Source organism: Procambarus clarkii, chromosome 55, assembly GCF_040958095.1.
Source record: "Procambarus clarkii isolate CNS0578487 chromosome 55, FALCON_Pclarkii_2.0, whole genome shotgun sequence".
NCBI classification, from domain to species: domain Eukaryota; kingdom Metazoa; phylum Arthropoda; class Malacostraca; order Decapoda; family Cambaridae; genus Procambarus; species Procambarus clarkii.
Genome location: NC_091204.1, coordinates 26,030,193 through 26,049,465, shown reverse-complemented (window position 1 = coordinate 26,049,465; position 19,273 = coordinate 26,030,193). Strand labels below are relative to the sequence as shown.

The window sequence follows — 19,273 nt, the reverse complement described above, 5'->3', positions numbered from 1 at the left end:
TCTCAGGAGACTATGGAGTTGCGTTCTGGTTGTCGGTCTGGAGTGGCCTCTCCAGGGCGCAAAGCCAGGGTAGGTTAATACGGGGAAGAAGCTGTCACCCATGCAGCAGGTCCCCCTCTCCACAGCACAGAACGTTTCAATTGGAAAGGCAAACGCCAATAAGACAGGTTCCAGCGCCGTCACAGGAACTGTCAGAACGAGGTTAAAGGCAACAAGGAACTGCCCCCAGGGGGCTCCAGCTCCGGAGTTAACCTCGAAGTTGGTAAAAGAAGGCACAGGGACTCCAACCCTAGAGTCTTTTTTGTTGTTGTTACTCTTTTTTGTGGGGGGAAAGGAGGAAAATTGGGGACGGAAGAAAAGGAGGAAACTTAGGAAAAATGGGGGAAGCTGCCGGCTTCCCGTCTCCGTCGTGACCACTAGACACAAGGTTACTTTAGGCATTAGGACACTATAGGAATTATCATCATCAGGAAAAGATCTCAGATAATTATCACACTTCGATATCTAAGTAATTCCGCCTTATTACAAATTTGTTTAGTCCGTTCCTCGAGCCTCCGTGGCACAATTGGTTAGCGCGTTCGGCTGTTAACCGAAAGGTTGGTGGTTCGAGCCCACCCGGGGGCGATTATTTAGGCCAACTCTAGGGGTTGACCTCAGACAAGACCGACATAACACACTTGACAGCGATGTTACACTTGGCCCCGTGATCCAGCCCGTCCTCCTCAAGTCTCCCAACGTCAACAAACTCTCGCGCGTAAGTGACCTTATCCTAACACAACAGAGAACGGCACTGTATGTCAACGTCGCGACCCATCCTCCTGTTTACACAGTAGTTGTTGTATATGCTCCATAGTACAAACGTTGACGTACTAAGTCATTACATAATAGAACTTACTGAGCACTTTATAGTCTGAATTCTTAATTATAGTCTTAATTATAGACTCTTTATAGTCGGAAGTGAAGTATATAGCACTAATCACTTTAAAATCTGGAAAAATAAAGCTAAAAAAAACATGTATATTCCTAGGTCTAGTATAGCACACATATGTACGATATTAGGCCTCAGATAGCGCGTATTAGGCCTAGGAAGGTTCAGTTAGTTAAGGTTGTCTTTGCAACATAAATACAAAACCTTTTCCGGTTTGTCTAATTCAATAGTACACATTTCTACTTTCTAATTGCGTTGTACGTTGATATATTTACTTTGGTCCTCATAGTTACTATAAGTACTACCAACACAAGAGGATGGGCTGCAGTTTCACGAGCCGCTACCATTTTCTAGTGCGACAATTGTTGGTCTTGGGAAGAGTATTCGTCAAAAGGCGCCGTTCTATTAGGAGGACGGGATGAACATCTACATACCGAGTTTTGGCTTCATAACACAACAATTTAGAAAATAATATATAATTATAAACTGCCTCCCAGTCCTTTGGAGCTCATCAACTGTTTAATATGTGTAAAGTCGCCAAAGATTGAGATAACATGTTCGTAAGTACTTGCGTAACTGACTGATGAATCTCGGTCCAGACACTAAATATAATTCTTATGCTTGGAATGTTTACATGCAAGAAGAGTTGCTATAGACCTCAACAAACACGACAGATCAGCCTCCAGGGCTGAGTGGATCCCATACTTATCCTGTAGACCCCATGTATACCTATCCTGTGAGCGTTAGTGCCCCCAATACATGTCCTGTTCATGAGTGGTAGTGAACCCATACCCATCGTGTGCAGCAGTGATCACATACCCATGCTATGATGTATGTCATACGCAGCTGGTTGTGCTCAGTAACCATGATGTGCGCATCCCATGCGCAAGATCAGTACGTACTGGTGCGTTATTGCGCAGAAACACTGATACTTTTATTTATGAAGAAAATATTACCAATTATAATATTATAAAAGATGTATAAAATGTATCATCCAAATTACACCAGCAGCAGAGTGGCGCAGTGGAAGCGTGCTGGGCCCATAACCCAGAGGTCCGTAGATCGAAACTACGCTCTGCTACAATATTGTTTTAACGTATTAATAATGTTTTTCATTACAAATGTAGGTACATAGCAGTGTCTTGCTACCTCCTTCAATATAAGTAATTACAAATTACAGGTTGAGCTAGCTATATGTTAAAAAATAAAGGCACAATAACGAACGTGGGAGATTTGTACCTGAATTTACCTGTCCCTAGTGTCCTCGACGGATAGTGGAAGCCATCGGCTTGTCAAAGATCCCCCCCCCCTCCCCCCATGGTTCATGAGGATTGTTTCTGTTTGGATTTTGAACTGAGGTAATATCTTAGTATTTAACGACTTCGCCGGTTAGACAATTCCATAGGATAACCCTAGTTTATAGTTTAGTTCATTTAATATGCACCCCATACCCGTCCTGTGGGCGGTAGTGGGAAGAGTTACAGAGGCACATAATGGGCTCAGGGACTGAACCCCACAATTCATTTACCTGAGCAAGTTAATCTTGCTGAGAGAGTTACAAAATTCAATGCACATCATCACATCAACAATGGGCTCGAGACCGCCAACAAGTACAGTTTCTAAATTAAGCAACTGACATGTGAAGAGCCCTACAGCGAGAAACATTTGTACGCTAACCAACTGTGTTACGGAGGCTACGATCTCTAAAACCTTACAAATATTTCCTCCTGCTTCTTACCGCTCGCTCCAGCCATCGAAAGCCCTAAAACTACTTCCTCCTCCTTCCTCCCGCTCTCTGAAGCTCTAGTAACACTTCCTACCACTCTCTGAACCCATAAAAATACTTCCTCCTGCTCGTTCCCGATCTCTGAAACCCTATTAATACTTCCTTCTGCTACCTCCCACTTCCTCTCGCTCTCTGAAGCCTTAAAAATATTCCCTCCTGCTCTCTGAAGCCCTAATAACACCACCTCCTGTTTCCTCATGAAGCACATACCTTACAAATACTTTCTACTGCTTCCTACCACTGGCTCCTGCTCTCTGAAGCCCTAAAATCATTTCCTCCTGCTTCCTCCCGTTCGATCCCGCTCTCTGAAGGCTCACAAATTATTTCTCCTGCTTCCTGCCACTCGCTCTCGCTCTCTGAAGCCCTGACAACAATTCTTTCCGCTCTCCGAATCCCTAAAAAACTTTCTCCTATTTCATCCCGCTCTCTGAAGCCTTAAAAACACTTCCTCCTGCTTCCTCCCGTTTTCTGATGCCCTAAAATCACTTTCTCCTGCTTTTTCCCGCTCGCTCCTGTTCTCTGAAGCCTTAAAAACACCTACTCTTGCCTGCTCCCGCACTCTGAAGCCTTAAAAATACTTCCTACTGCTTCCTCCCACTCTCTGAAGCCCTAATATCACTTCCTTCTGCTTCCTATAACAAATGTTCCAGAGATGTGTAAATATTTCATTCAAAATTATCTGCTACCAGAATTTTTTGCCAAATATCCCCAGTTTGCTAATTATAGGTAGTACCAAAGTGATTGTAAGCTATCCACCGCTGCCCACTGGATGGGGGGCGGAGTGCACGACAAACATCAATTGTGACACTAGCTCTCCACATATGTCAGTTGCTTAATTTAGAAACCGTACTTGTAGTCAATCGCGAACCCATTGTTGGTGTTACGACGTATATTGAATTTTATAACTCGCTCATCAAGACTGTAACTTGCTTAGCTAAGTGAATTGTGGGGTTCAGTCCCTGAGCCCATTATGTGACTCTGTAACCCCAGCTTCCACTACCACCCACAAGATGGGTATGGGGTGCATAATAAGTGAACTAAACTAAACTAAACCTCTCATGTTATCGTGACGTCACACACGCCGTACACACATAAAACAGGATTTTCTCTCTATTTTCGTTATTATACCTTTTATAATTTATATAATTACTCAAGCAATGTGTTTTGATCATATTATATCGCTGAAGAAAAACTATGTACATCTTCGGTATCAATTAACCGGATTTGGTCCATATAATAACAGTTCACTATACTTTAGGTTTCCGTAGTGTAGTGGTTATCACGTGCGCCTCACACGCGCAAGGTCCCCGGTTCGATCCCGGGCGGAAACATTTGACTTTTTAAATGTTTGTTTTCATATCCCATTGAAATAAACTCAAAGACCTAAAATTAATAACAAAGAATATTGACAATATTTATTAAATCATAAAACTTATACTATTTTGTAATATGTTAATACTACATTATAGTAATTATTAATATTGAGGGTCATATAAGTATATATTGTGGAGCAGAGTGGCGCAGTGGAAGCGTGCTGGACCCATAATCCAACTAGAGGTCCGTAGATCGAAACTACGCTCTGCTACAGTCTAATTTTTTCCTACGATAACAAACCAAAAGAAATGTTTTTATCTTTAATGAATACAATCCATCCTCCTGTACATTTTGTAACTATGTAGAACATCGTACATATAAAATAAATATTGATGTAATGGACAATTACAAAGTAGAACTTGGTACTATTCACCATATAGTCCGGAAAAAATACAGTTAGAACCAAACAGATATATTCCTAGGCCTAGTATAACATATATATGTACTCGGTACATATATATGTTATACAAATATAACATATATATTTGGCGTCAGTTACCATGCATGTATTAGACCTTGGATGGTAAGTTACGTTAGGTTTTTTGAGAAACATATACAAAGGTTTGGGCCAACCTTGCCCGAAACGCTTGGCGTAATAGTGGCCTTAGACATTGTATGTACAAGCTCTATCTATAAATCCAACAACATGTTTGTATCTGACCTTGTATGTATGTACTTTACCTGAATAAACATTTGATTTTATCTGACAAAACCTTTGCCGGTTTATCCAAATTCAATAATACCAAATTCTACTATCCAATTGTCCATTACATCAATATATGCACGATGGAGGATGGATGTGTTGCTTATAAGCACTGCTATTAATATATCATAAGATCCTACATAGATTACACATAGAAGTCACAATAGCGTGATGCATCAAATGAACAAATCCACAAGGTCCGTGACGAGGGTTCAAACCTACGTCCGAGAGGATCCCAGACGCTGCCTTAATCGACTGAGCTACGACATGGTAAAAGAATTGCAACCACAAGTTCTACTGATCTTACTTGGATCCTGCAGCCTCTCTAAGACACAAACCAGGATTTTACACAATTCCCCCATGCACCCGAGCTCTGTCAATAAGCCGCTCTACCTCTTTATAGAATGAAGTAAGGGCGAAGAGGTAGAACGGCTAATTGATTAAGACGCCCAGACGCTGCCACGATTAAGGCAGCGTCTGGGATGCTCTCGGACGTAGGTTCGAACCCTCGTCACGGCCCTTGTGGATTTCTCCTGCATAGATGTTATTACTGCACGGTTGTCTTAGGCTGTTAATATGAATGCCGATATTTCTTAAAGTATTACAATTCGGCGGACACCGACTAGGCTATGACGCTCCCCTACCCAACATGACTCATCTTGGAAAGCTGGGCGAGGCTGGTCCCACCAAGTGTCTGGTCACCAACCTCGGATAAACATTCTATTTTATAGATATAGGTTATATAAATATATAGGGGTATCATCTTTGGTTGCGTTTGTAGGGACCCTCGACCTCGAAGAAGACGATATGCAGCATCCGGGGAAGCCTTGTGGGGCACCCGTGTACACATATTGTCTTTTCATACCGTCCACATTTTTGTCATTTTATTTTATTTAAAATTTCATTACACAAAAAGGGTTACAACATTGGTTACATTCAAAGTACAAGACTTCTTATTACAGGTTGTAGAGTTCCTCCAATATATAGTTTTGTGTTAACTAATACTATTACATATATATTATTACCTATATCTTCTAGTCGTAGTAGTAGCAGACATTCATCAGTCTCAGGAGACTATGGAGTTGTGCTCTGGTTGTCGGTCTGGAGTGGCCTCTCCAGGGCACAAAGCCAGGGTAGGTTGATACGGGGGAGAAGCTGTCAACCATGCAGCAGGTCCCCCCTCTCCACGGCGCCGAAAGTCTCCAATGGAAAGGCAAACGCCAATACGATTGGTTCCAGCGCCGTCGCAGGAACTGTGAGCTCCGGAGGTGACCTGGAAGCTGGTGAAGGGACTCATAACCCGGAGACCGCCGTGGTCGGGGCCGGAGAAGAACCACCCCAGCAAGTGCAAGAACGACCCCAGCCTCCTGAAGCAGAGCCTGGGGCTGCTAGAGCCCAAGGAGGAGGACTTCAGAGTCCCGCACCTACGGGTTCCAGGCGTAGTTCAATAACTAACTGATAAACATAACTTTAATATTGATTCATTAACTAAGTTCAATAACTAACTGATAAACCTTAAAGAACTGGTGAGAACAACTGTGTTCACTTCAGTTTGCTGACATTTATTAGAGCTGTGCTGTTAATAAAATACTCTTGTGTTCGATCCCCGATGGTCCCAGTGCTTGGGCACCGTTACTCCACTCCGTCCTCTCGCTTCTTGCAGGGTCCACGTTCGATCCCCGATGACCCAAGTGGTAGCTTTCCATTCCTTCACTTCGTCCTTATATATCCCAGATGATCTTAATATCCCTTCCAAGTGCTGTATAATCATACTGGCCTAGTACTTTCACCTCATAATTACCTTACCTTACCTCGCTTCCTCAGAGACTTTTCCTTCCCGACTTTCTCCTTCACACGCCTCAGTTGTCAGTTGATGATGTATGATGAAGTGGATGAATGTATGACTGTTGAGTTCTTCATTAAGCAGGAAGAGTCGTGGCCAGACTGGGAGGTCGGACCCGGTGTTCACGCGGTCACCAGTTGGACCCTGTGTTCACGCGGTCACCAGTTGGACCCGGTGTTCACGCGGTCACCAGTTGGACCCGGTGTTCACGCGGTCACCAGTTGGACCCGGTGTTCACGCGGTCACCAGTTGGACCCGGTGTTCACGCGGTCACCAGTTGGACCCGGTGTTCACGCGGTCACCAGTTGGACCCGGTGTTCACGCGGTCACCAGTTGGACCCGGTGTTCACGCGGTCACCAGTTGGACCCGGTGTTCACGCGGTCACCAGTTGGACCCGGTGTTCACGCGGTCACCAGTTGGACCCGGTGTTCACGCGGTCACTAGTTGGACCCGGTGTTCACGCGGTCACCAGTTGGACCCGGTGTTCACGCGGTCACCAGTTCCAACTCTCAGTGGCTGACATTTCCTTTTTTCATTTAGTTACATAATAATTCACTTTTAATTATTTATTCGCAATTTTCATTTATATAATCAAATTTTAAATGTTCAATCTCGTTATGTTTGTCAATTACAGCAACTTTATTATATATGTTAAATAACATTTTATTTAATCTAACAGTTTGTTCATTCAGTCACATTTTATTTATTCATTTATTTTATATACATCTATTTAATCACTTGTTAGTTATTTGTTTTCTATCACCTTTTGTTTATTTATTCAATCGCTAACTTTTATGATATTTACATATTTGCAATAAAACATTAATATCTGGCAAGAATACAACGTTAAACACTTGATGGCAATTTGAGTTGTGAGTGTTGCATCACAATAATTACACGATGACAGTTGTGAGTGTTGCATCACAATAATTACACGATGACAGTTGCAAAATTGCAACGCTGTAAACTGTGCTTTGAGTGTTACAACACAGCAATGACGCGGTGTGAGTGTTGCAAGGCAATAACCTGTTGTTACAGTTACAACATAAATAATGTGTTCTGAATGTTGCAGTACTTATAAATATAATTGCGTGTGGCAACATTGAAATAACGTGTTGTGATGTTGCAACAAAGAAATAATGTGTTGTATTGCAATGCTGGCATAATGTGTTGTATTACAATGCCGGCATAATGTGTTGTATTACAATGCCGACATAATGTGTTGTATTACAATGCCGGCATAATGTGTTGTATTACAATGCCGGCATAATGTGTTGTATTACAATGCCGGCATAATGTGTTGTATTACAATGCCGGCATAATGTGTTGTATTACAATGCCGGCATAATGTGTTGTATTACAATGCCGGCATAATGTGTTGTATTACAATGCCGGCATAATGTGTTGTATTACAATGCTGGCATAATGTGTTGTATTACAATGCCGGCATAATGTGTTGTATTACAATGCCAGCATAATGTGTTGTATTACAATGCCGGCATAATGTGTTGTATTGCAATGCTGGCATAATGTGTTGTATTACAATGCCGGCATAATGTGTTGTATTACAATGCCGGCATAATGTGTTGTATTACAATGCCAGCATAATGTGTTGTATTACAATGCCGGCATAATGTGTTGTATTGCAATGCTGGCATAATGTGTTGTATTACAATGCCGGCATAATGTGTTGTATTACAATGCCGGCATAATGTGTTGTATTACAATGCCGGCATAATGTGTTGTATTACAATGCCGGCATAATGTGTTGAAACGTTACATTACAGTAATAACATGTTGTAACCCTCACAGTATGTTATTTATGAGTGACCATCCTGGCTACGTATCGTTTTGTTGCAACACTCACAACACGTTTTATTTTGCAACACTCGCAAAACTCCTTCTTGTGTTCAAACACTTATAACTTTTCATCTCAGTGTTGCAACGCTCACAACACCTTATTTATGTGTTGCCACACCCAGAACACGCTATTCTTGTACGTTGCCACACGTGCAGCATGTGTGTGTGTGTGTGTGTGTGTGTGTGTGTGTGTGTGTGTGTGTGTGTGTGTGTGTGTGTGTGTGTGTGTGTGTGTGTGTGTGTGTGTGTGTGTGTGTGTGTGTGTGTGTGTGTCTGTGTGTGTGTGTGTGTGTCTGTGTGTGTGTGTGTGTGTGTGTGTGTGTGTGTGTGTGTGTGTGTGTGTGTGTGTGTGTGTGTGTGTGTGTGTGTGTGTGTGTGTGTGTGTGTCTGTGTCTGTGTCTGTGTGTGTGTGTGTGTGTGTGTGTGTGTGTGTGTGTGTGTGTGTGTGTGTGTGTGTGTGTGTGTGTGTGTGTGTGTGTGTGTGTGTGTGTGTGTGTGTGTGTGCAATCGTGTGAAGTCTGTATTTTTGGATATGTATTTGACAAGTTTTATCTAAAGTCCGGTTTTCCTTCAGGAGTCTTTCCTCTCTTGAGTAAATAAACTTATGTTATCAAAAACCTTTTAAATGTCATAAGATATTGAAAGGAATATAAGATAATTACCTAAAGAATACTATAATATTACCATAATTACCTGAACTATTACTATAATATTACCATAATTACCTGAACTATTACTATAATATTACCATAATTTCTTTAATTATTACTATAATTTTACAAAAATTCCCTAATTATTACTATAATATTAACATGATTGTCTTTATTAGTACTATAATTTTGCCATAATTACCGTAACTAGAAGTAGGCATCGGTCAACCCCGTGCGGGTTATGGAGTTGTGCCCTGGGTGTCTAGTTGTTATAGTGTAGTTGGATGCTGGGCCTGCTGTGGCTGTGAAGGTCAACCCCGTGCGGGTTATGGAGTTGTGCCCTGGGTGTCTAGTTGTTATAGTGTAGTTGGATGCTGCGCCTGCTGTGGCTGTGAAGGTCAACCCCGTGCGGGTTATGGAGTTGTGCCCTGGGTGTCTAGTTGTTATAGTGTAGTTGGATGCTGCGCCTGCTGTGGCTGTGAAGGTCAACCCCGTGCGGGTTATGGAGTTGTGCCCTGGGTGTCTAGTTGTTATAGTGTAGTTGGATGCTGCGCCTGCTGTGGCTGTGAAGGTCAACCCCGTGCGGGTTATGGAGTTGTGTCCTGGGTGTCTAGTTGTTATAGTGTAGTTGGATGCTGCGCCTGCTGTGGCTGTAAAGGTCAACCCCGTGCGGGTTATGGAGTTGTGCCCTGGGTGTCTAGTTGTTATAGTGTAGTTGGATGCTGCGCCTGCTGTGGCTGTGAAGGTCAACCCCGTGCGGGTTATGGAGTTGTGCCCTGGGTGTCTAGTTGTTATAGTGTAGTTGGATGCTGCGCCTGCTGTGGCTGTGAAGGTCAACCCCGTGCGGGTTATGGGGTTGTGTCCTGGGTGTCTAGTTGTTATAGTGTAGTTGGATGCTGCGCCTGCTGTGGCTGTGAAGGTCAACCCGAGAATGACAGTCACAACTGCAGCGAGTGCAGGTAAACGCCGAAGCGGGTGCGTCTGACAGTGGTCGAGTTGTTGTTGTTCTTATAGATTCAGCTACTCGGAACAAGTTCCAAGTAGCACGGGCTATGGTGAGCCCGTAACTTACCTGGCACAGGAGCGGGGCTAGAAGCACGGGCTATGGTTAGCCTCGTGGACGGGAGATATCTCCCGTCTTGAGTGGTTGAGACCTCTGAAATCTTTTATCCTCCGCCTGCCTCTTCAGTTCATCCTCGAATTGCTGGAGTCCCTTCTGCACTTTACATCTCCAGGCAGATCTGTCCGCAGCTGCTGCCTCCTAAGTGTTGATGTCGATGTTCATCTGCTTGAGGTCGCGTTTGCAGGCATCTTTGAAACGCAGCTGAGGTCTTCCGGTGGGTCTCCTTCCTGATGCCAGTTCTCCATACAAGAGGTCCTTCGGTATGCGGCCATCGACCATTCGTGTAACATGTCCCAGCCATCGCATGCGTCTCTGTTTCAGGAGAGTGAACATTGAAGGGACTCCTGTTCTCTCGAGTACAGTGTTGTTGGTGACGTGGTCTTTCCACGTGATGTCAAGGATGCGTCTCAGGTTGCGCATGTGAAAGGTATTAAGTCGTCTCTCCTGGCGAGAGCGCAGGGTCCAGGATTCTAAGCCGTTGAGAAGTGTACTAACCACACATGCCATGAAGACTTGTGCCTTGGTGTGCACTGTCAGTTTGGCATTTTCCCAAACGCGCTTTGTGAGCCTGGCCAGTGTTGTTGCGGCCTTCCCGATACGCCTGTTGAGTTCAGTGTCCAGGGAAAGGGTGTCTGAGATTGTGGAGCCCAGGTACACAAACTTGTGAACTGCCTCCAGCACATAGTCTGCTATGTTTATACAGGGTAGCTCATTGACGTCTTGTCCCATCACCTGTGTCTTCTTCAAGCTGATCGTCAAGCCGAATGCGGAACAGGCTGCGGCAAAGCGATTGAGTAGCTGCTGCAGGTCTTCTGCTGTGTTTGTGGTGATCGCTGCGTCGTCAGCGAAGACGAACTCCCTGAGGATTCGCATCTGTACTTTTGTCTTTGCTCGGAGTCTGGATAGATTATAGAGCTTTCTATCAGATCTTGTACGGAGATAGATGCCCTCTGTGGTTGTTCCAAAGGCATGCTTGCTGAGGATCGCGAAGAAGATGCCAAACAGGGTTGGAGCAAGAACGCACCACTGTTTAACACCACTCTTGATGTTGAATGGTTCAGAAGTTGAGCCGTCGTACACGACCGTGCCCTTCATGTCCTTGTGGAACGATTGTATCATGCTGAGTAGGGTGGGTGGGCAGCCAATTTTGGCCAAGATCTTGAAGAGTCCGTCCCTGCTCACGAGGTCGAAGGCCATTGTAAGGTCAATGAAGGCGATGTACAAGGCTTTTCTCTGCTTCCTGCACTTTTCTTGAAGCTGTCTCAGGGAGAACACCATGTCAGTGGTCGACCTCTGCTTGGTAACCACACTGTGACTCAGGGTACACTCTTTCAGCAAGAATCTGAAGCCTGACCAAGACGACCCTAGCGAAGAGTTTGCTGACGACGCTGAGGAGGGAGATGCTACGATTGTTGTTGACATCGCTTCTGTCACCTTTATTTTTGTAGAGAGTGATGATGTTTGCATCTCTCATGTCTTGTGGCACCGAGCCCTCCCTCCAGCACTGGCACAGAAGTTCACGAAGCTCAGTTTTAAGTGTTCCACGAGCGCACTTGAGAACTTCAGGCGGAATCCCGTCGTCTCCTGGGGCCTTCCCTGAGGAAAGTGAATCCAATGCTTTCTCAACTTCTTCCACAGTCGGTTCAAGGTCAAGTTCTTCCATGATGGGCAGGTACTTGTTTGCATCCAAGGCTTCTACGCTGACCAAGTTCTTTCTGGAATAGAGTTCGGAGTAATGCTCTACCCAGCGATTCATCTGTTGATCACAGTCTTTAGTGATCTCTCCAGTGGCTGACTTAAGAGGAGCCGTCCTGTTTTGTGTAGGGCCTGTTGCCTGTTTGATCCCTTCGTACATGCCTCCTATGTTGCCAACAGTGGCCGCAGTCTGGATGCTGGAACAGAGTCGGAGCCAGTAATCGTTAGCACAGCACCTCACAGTTTGTTGAACTCTACTGCGGACAGTACGGAGGGCCTGTAGGTTCCTTTCTGAGGGCAGGTTTTTGTAGGATGAGAGAGCTCCTCTCTTTTCCTCTACAAGGGGTAAGAGTTCCTCTGCACAGGCCTCGAACCAATCTGCTGACTTGTTCTGCCTCTTACCGAAGGTGGATATGGCAGTTGTAACACGGGACGGTATTGGCTCTACTCTGTCCTTTACCCTGTCCGTGACTATGCTTACTGAAACTTAAACCGAATTCCAAAGGACCCCAGAGTATACTCTATAGCCGAGTCCCACGCCACTTGGTCTTAGCCGTTTGACCGGCTAAGCTTCTATAGCCACGTGACGTCTTACTAGGTTTTCTAGCAAACTCAAGGGATCGTCAAGACACCCTTGGTTTGGTTGCAGGTAGAGAGTTTAAGAGAACACCAACTCCTACTCAGGTTAAACGCCTCCTAGACAAAAGTACTCAGGACACACGGAACAAAGTTGCTTATGTTGTCCAAGTGTTTAACGAGCTTAAATGTTACCTTAATTCCCTTGACACTTAACCATGGCTCATCAAACAAAAACAATTAAGTTTCTTTCTTGGAATATTCGAAGTGTTTATCTTCGGATAAATGACGTAATCTTGTATGCTAAAATGAGAGACGTGGATGTGATCTGTTTACAGGAACCATATACGTCCACAACTATCAAGAAGGTCCCACCCAGGATACCTGGGTATATAGCATACAACAACAGTATTGGAACTGGTTTACTCACGTATATTAAAAGTGGATTAATCTGTAAACTAATTAAAAATCACAGGAGTGATAGTATACATTATCAAAAATTCAAATTACAAACTGCAAATAGCCATTTCCTACTGTATAACATATATGGACGATGTAGTGTACTTAAAGGAGACCTGCTACCGACACCTACAGGTAACACAGCTATGTTATGTATGGGTGACTTTAATGCTCGTCACACTGCTCTTGGTGATGTTCAGTGTAACAATAATGGAAGGGTCTTCTTGAAATACCTTAATGATCATAATATTACTGTGTATGATACTGATAAACAGACCCATTTATTGGGGGGTAGGCTGGATTATGTGATTGGATACAGCCTAGTAGATAGCAACGTCAACGTTAAGCTCATCCCAGAACTAGTAAGTGATCATTTTGCAATATATTGTGAATACAATGTGGCGGCGGATATTAGGTCCAGTCCTCATTCTAGAGTTAAAATTAACATTCCAGACAATCTTAAACAGCACTTTAAGGCTTATGTACATAAGTGGTACACTGGGTATACACCTGTATCAGTGGACCACTTTTACAATGATCTTGTCAGTATCATTACCAGTTATTATGATACCTGGGTTAAATCAAGGAAAAAAAGAACACTCGTTCTTCCTCATGGACAGAGGATCCTATTATTATTGCAGAGCTAAAGTGCTTCAGCTGCTGGCTGTTATAAACGAGACAAAACAGCTGACAATTTACTTGCATTCCTTAATGCCAACAGAGATTTTCGCGAGCTTAAGGGTCAAGTTAAGAACACATATTGGGAACAATTCTTACAAGGTATCAATAGAACTACAACATTATCAGAAATGTGGAACAAAATTAAAAACATTACCAAACCTTCAGCCCCAGTTCAGCTTCATCATACTCCTGCAGAATATGCTGACATGCTCCTAGCTCAATGGTCTAGTGTCTCACAAATTTCTTCCATACCCCCAGATATACAGCAGCATTTAAGACATACCAACATTAACAGAAACTCTAATATTGAAATAGCACGCTCCTCACCAGATTTAACAGATCAGTTTGCTATAACCCCCTTTGAATTGACATCAGCATTAGGAAAACCTAAACAAATTGCCCCTGGTGAGGATGGTATAACTTATAACACCTTGAGCTTACTGAATGATGTCCCTAGCCATCCTCTGCTTGACCTCTATCAAATGAGTCTCTCACAAGGTATCTTGCCAAAGAAATGGACATAAAGTCTCATAATACCAGTTCCTAAACCTAACTCTCAAAAATTCAGGCCCATTTCCCTTACATCTTGCATGTGTAAAGTCTTGGAGAGAATTGTTCTCAATCGTGTCATGTTTCAGGTCAAAGAAAAACTGGCCCCAAACCTATATAGGTTCATGCCCAAGTGTAGCACACAAACATGCTTTGCTGAATATTTTGTAAACTCCCAGGATGGGACACAGGCAGCCTTTATTGACCTAAAGTCAGCTTTCGATGTAGCGAATGGCGAAATAATATTAGAGCAACTTGCTGAATTTGGAATCAAAGGTAATCTTCTGAGTTGGATAAAGAGCTACCTATCCAACAGGCGTGCTAGTATCCTATTTAAAGGAGTTAAAAGTACAAGAACAGATGCATTCGAACTAGGCACACCTCAAGGTGGTGTCCTAAGCCCTATGCTCTTCAATATACTTATGCACAAACTTATCCATGACATACCTATACAACCTACGGAAACTGTTATATGTTATGCTGATGATATTTGTATTATGGCACACAGTAAACCAAGGCTACAAGTGTTACTTGATGCATTCTCCAAGAAAGTAGTAGAATGTGGCCTCATAATCTCTGTTGATAAAACAAGGGTTCTTATTCCCCATTCTCTTCATGTTAACTATACTATTAATGGAATGCCGTGGAGACTTGCGAGTCTTATAAATATCTTGGAGTCGAGGTTAATGATACAAATCTCGTCAGCAACCTGCGCAAAAAACTAGTTGAGCGTCTTAAACCTCTCAAAACTCTTGTTGGCAAAGGATTTGGCATTAACATAAAATATGCTCGTAGTTTTTATATTGCCTTTACACGATCTGTTGTTGATTATTATGCCTTGCATCTTCTTAATTTTTCTCTTAAACAATTACAAGGCCTAGATGTAGTACAGAATGATGCCATGCGCATCATCCTGGGTTGTCCTAGAACTGTCAGAATTGTTAACATGAGAAAGGAACTAAACTTACCTTCCATTTACGAAAGAATAGTTCTACTTAGTACTATGTTTTGCGCCAAAACTTTGAAAAATAATGGTTCCCCCAGCTCTATTCAAATTAAATTGAGATCCATTCTAAACAATTCTGACTGTTCCCTCAATCCGCCGCAAAAAGCTCCCTACAGTGTGTGGCTCAGTTGTTGTGCCTATAAGCTTCAGAAACTGAATGTGTCTCTTAACCCTGATAAAACTGTTCACTATATTCCCCCTTGGAAAGATGTGGAGGTCTCTCTGCATTATACTCCCATCAGTGTAAAATAAATTTTGACATTTTGAGATGTATAACATTAGAAGCTATTGACAGTCATCTTCAAATTCTCAAACCGACTGAATCCTATGCCTTTACTGATGGCTCTGTGCAGTTAGGCACTGGTAGAACAGGTTGTGCATGTGCAGTGTATAAAGGGAATGAAATGATCATGACTAGTACACAGAGATTGAACAACTGGGCAAGCACGACACAGACCGAGCTATTGGGTATTTATCTAGCCACTGAATACCTTAAGCTCAATGGTGGTGGAGTTATTTTCTGTGACTCTAAAAGTGCTCTGCAGTCCTTAAATAACCCATCACAATGTATGTTGGAAGTAGCTTGTAATATTAAATGGAATGTAATTTTTGCCAATGATAATAACTCTTGTATAAAATTTGTGTGGATCCCATCCCATGTTGGAGTTGGAAAACATGACTTTGTAGATCGATTGGCCAATGAGGCTCGCAGGAAAGAAAACATTGATTATGACTTTGGACTATGTAATGCAATTATTAATAACATACAAATTAAAGAAATTACTTCAGATTTAGAAGAACTAAGAAATGCCCAGAGGCCTGAAAGCTGCAGTATTAAAAGTTATGACAAGTTTTGTAATAATAGGTATTTGAATGGTCAGCACAGTAACCGAACCAGGCAGTGTGATGTAGTCATTGCGCGAATTCGCCTTGGCTATAGACACATCTGGCAGGTTAGTGAGGCTGAGCCACTACCAGAATACTCAGATTGTAAATTCTGTGATAAACCTTTAATGCATTCACTAGAACACTATATTGTTGAATGTGAAACCGTAAAGGACTTTAGACCTCCTGGCCTCTTGTACCACCAACTGTGTAACTATTTTATTGACTCAGGTGTTCTGGACGACATCCTAACAATTTATCCAAAATTTGCTTGTCCATTTTAAAGAATGAAGAACAATTTTTATTTATATCACTTCTAAGCTGCATCACTTATGAACCATCCCTGCTCTTGTGTGGCAGTGCACAATAGAAAGTTGTTTTCACATATCCATACATTAAAACATTGATTGTAACCATTATATATATGTGCTTCAGCCTACAGTTTAACCTATTGTCTTATGTATGACCCTCTGTCCTGCGTGACAGTGAATACCAGCATTATCTTCACTTTAATAAGACTTTATCAAAATCCTCAGATTAGGCAAAATTGTAATTATTTTTGTCAATAAAGATGTTAATAATAATAATCGACTGAGAAAATCAAAGAGTGACCGCCCAGAGCCATGCTGGCCGGGAGCGACACTGTATCCACCTCTATGAGTCAGCTGACTCCTCTCTTTCAAATATCTCAAGCTCATATACAGACATGTCTCGATCAAGAACTTCTAATTCATATATCAACAAAATAAAGACCAATATACACAGCCTTACCTAATAATACATATCAATAATTCAGTACATTAAAGATTATATCATGATATAAAAATATGTGAACAAAGAATTCATATTGGCAAGACATGGTAACACTGGCGGGAGAGGGGAGAAGGGGTTAAGGGAGGATTTCATGACGTCTGCCCACCTGCCATTATACATAAGTATACATGAATACAATATAAAGCATGTATATATAAATCATGTGTATCAAAACCATGTCTATGTGGTATACATCTCACAGTGCCAAAATATAATTTAATGTTAGAGGACAATGTAATGAACAATAATGAAAGGGAAATTACACAGTATACATGACAGTAATACATACGAGACCTAAATTTATACATTCTCCATCATTGTTCACATAATATTTCCTATACAGCATTATGTAGCATTCCATAATATAAGTATATACGGATGTTTTTCGAGCTACATAACATTAGGCTACTGCTATTCACTAGACTTCTAATATATATCCACAAATACATAGCAAGGACTTATGGTACAGATATATAATATACATAGATATATGTGGCATACATTGGCAATACACATTTAATACTAGTGTGTTGTCGAAAAAAGAATAACTACATAAATTAATATTCGTGACACTAGGCTAATCAGCCAAGACATCACTATACAGTTTGAGCACATCATACACCAGCTACAGTATGATCATACTGGTGTATGTGTGGTCATACCACCTCACACCCATATGGTAATATCACAACACACCATGGATCAGTATGGTAATATCACAACACACCATGGTCCAGTATGGTAATATCACAACACACCATGGACCAGTATGGTGATATCACAACACACCATGGTTCAGTATGGTAATATCACAACACACCATGGACCAGTATGGTAATATCACAACACACCATGGATCAGTATGGTAATATCACAACACACCATGGTCCAGTATGGTAATAACACAACACACCATGGACCAGTATGGTAATATCACAACACACCATGGACCAGTATGGTAATATCACAACACACCATGGTCCAGTATGGTAATATCACAACACACCATGGACCAGTATGGTAATATCACAACACACCATGGACCAGTATGGTAATATCACAACACACCATGGTCCAGTATGGTAATATCACAACACACCATGGACCAGTATGGTAATATCACAACACACCATGGATCAGTATGGTAATATCACAACACACCATGGACCAGTATGGTAATATCACAACACACCATGGTCCAGTATGGTAATATCACAACACACCATGGTCCAGTATGGTAATATCACAACACACCATGGTCCACTATGGTAATATCACAACACACCATGGTCCAGTATGGTAATATCACAACACACCATGGATCAGTATGGTAATATCACAACACACCATGGTCCAGTATGGTAATATCAGAACACACCATGGTCCAGTATGGTAATATCACAACACACCATGGTCCAGTATGGTAATATCACAACACACCATGGACCAGTATGGTAATATCACAACACACCATGGTCCAGTATGGTAATATCACAACACACCATGGTCCAGTATGGTAATATCACAACACACCATGGTCCAGTATGGTAATATCACAACACACCATGGACCAGTATGGTAATATCACAACACACCATGGTCCAGTATGGTAATATCACAACACACCATGGACCAGTATGGTGATATCACAACACACCATGGACCAGTATGGTAATATCACAACACACCAGAGTGATAGTGAAATAGCAGTGATAGTGAATTGATGGTAGTATAGTAGTGAGGTGATGGTGATATGACAGTGATGGTGATATAGTAGTGATGGTGCGGTAGTGGTATTGTAGCAATGATAGTGATATAACAGTGAATGTAAGGAGGAAATCTATCAGTGTGAGGGGATAATGCAGAGAAAGTGAAATGATGTTGGTGTAGCAGTGATAGTGTTATGTGATAGTGAGCTATTGGTGACATAACAGTGACAACAGCTGTCATATAGTTGTTACTCAACATGGTCAGTATATGACCCCAAGTGTGGGTCCTGAGGTGATGGTGATATATAGAGGTGATAGTGAAGCTATAGTGATACAGCAATGATAGCTTACAGTACTGAGAAGAAATAGCATTGATGGTGATACAGCCGTCATTGTCAGGTACATGATACCTAAGCATAAATACCAAAGATAGTGAAGTAATGATGATGGTGATGGTACAGGGAACTAGAGTGACAGCACAACACCACAGTAGTGATGGTACAGTGAACTAGAGTGGCAGCACAACACCACAGTAGTGATGGTGATAGTACAGTGAACTAGAGTGGCAGCACAACACCACAGTAGTGATAGTGATGGTACAGTGAACTAGAGTGGCAGCACAACACCACAGT

General features: G+C 42.3%; 3 non-coding genes across 3 annotated transcripts; all 3 read left to right on the top strand.

Annotated features, from left to right (window-relative positions):
* The first annotated feature begins 550 nt into the window (after nucleotides 1-550).
* On the top strand, nucleotides 551-624 carry TRNAN-GUU (transfer RNA asparagine (anticodon GUU)). The gene has a single exon. It is a non-coding gene; the product is annotated as a tRNA-Asn (tRNA).
* A 1,313-nt stretch (nucleotides 625-1,937) lies between these two features.
* Nucleotides 1,938-2,009, top strand: TRNAM-CAU (transfer RNA methionine (anticodon CAU)). The gene has a single exon. It is a non-coding gene; the product is annotated as a tRNA-Met (tRNA).
* Nucleotides 2,010-3,972: 1,963 nt separating this feature from the next.
* On the top strand, nucleotides 3,973-4,045 carry TRNAV-CAC (transfer RNA valine (anticodon CAC)). The gene has a single exon. It is a non-coding gene; the product is annotated as a tRNA-Val (tRNA).
* The last annotated feature ends 15,228 nt before the right edge of the window (nucleotides 4,046-19,273 follow it).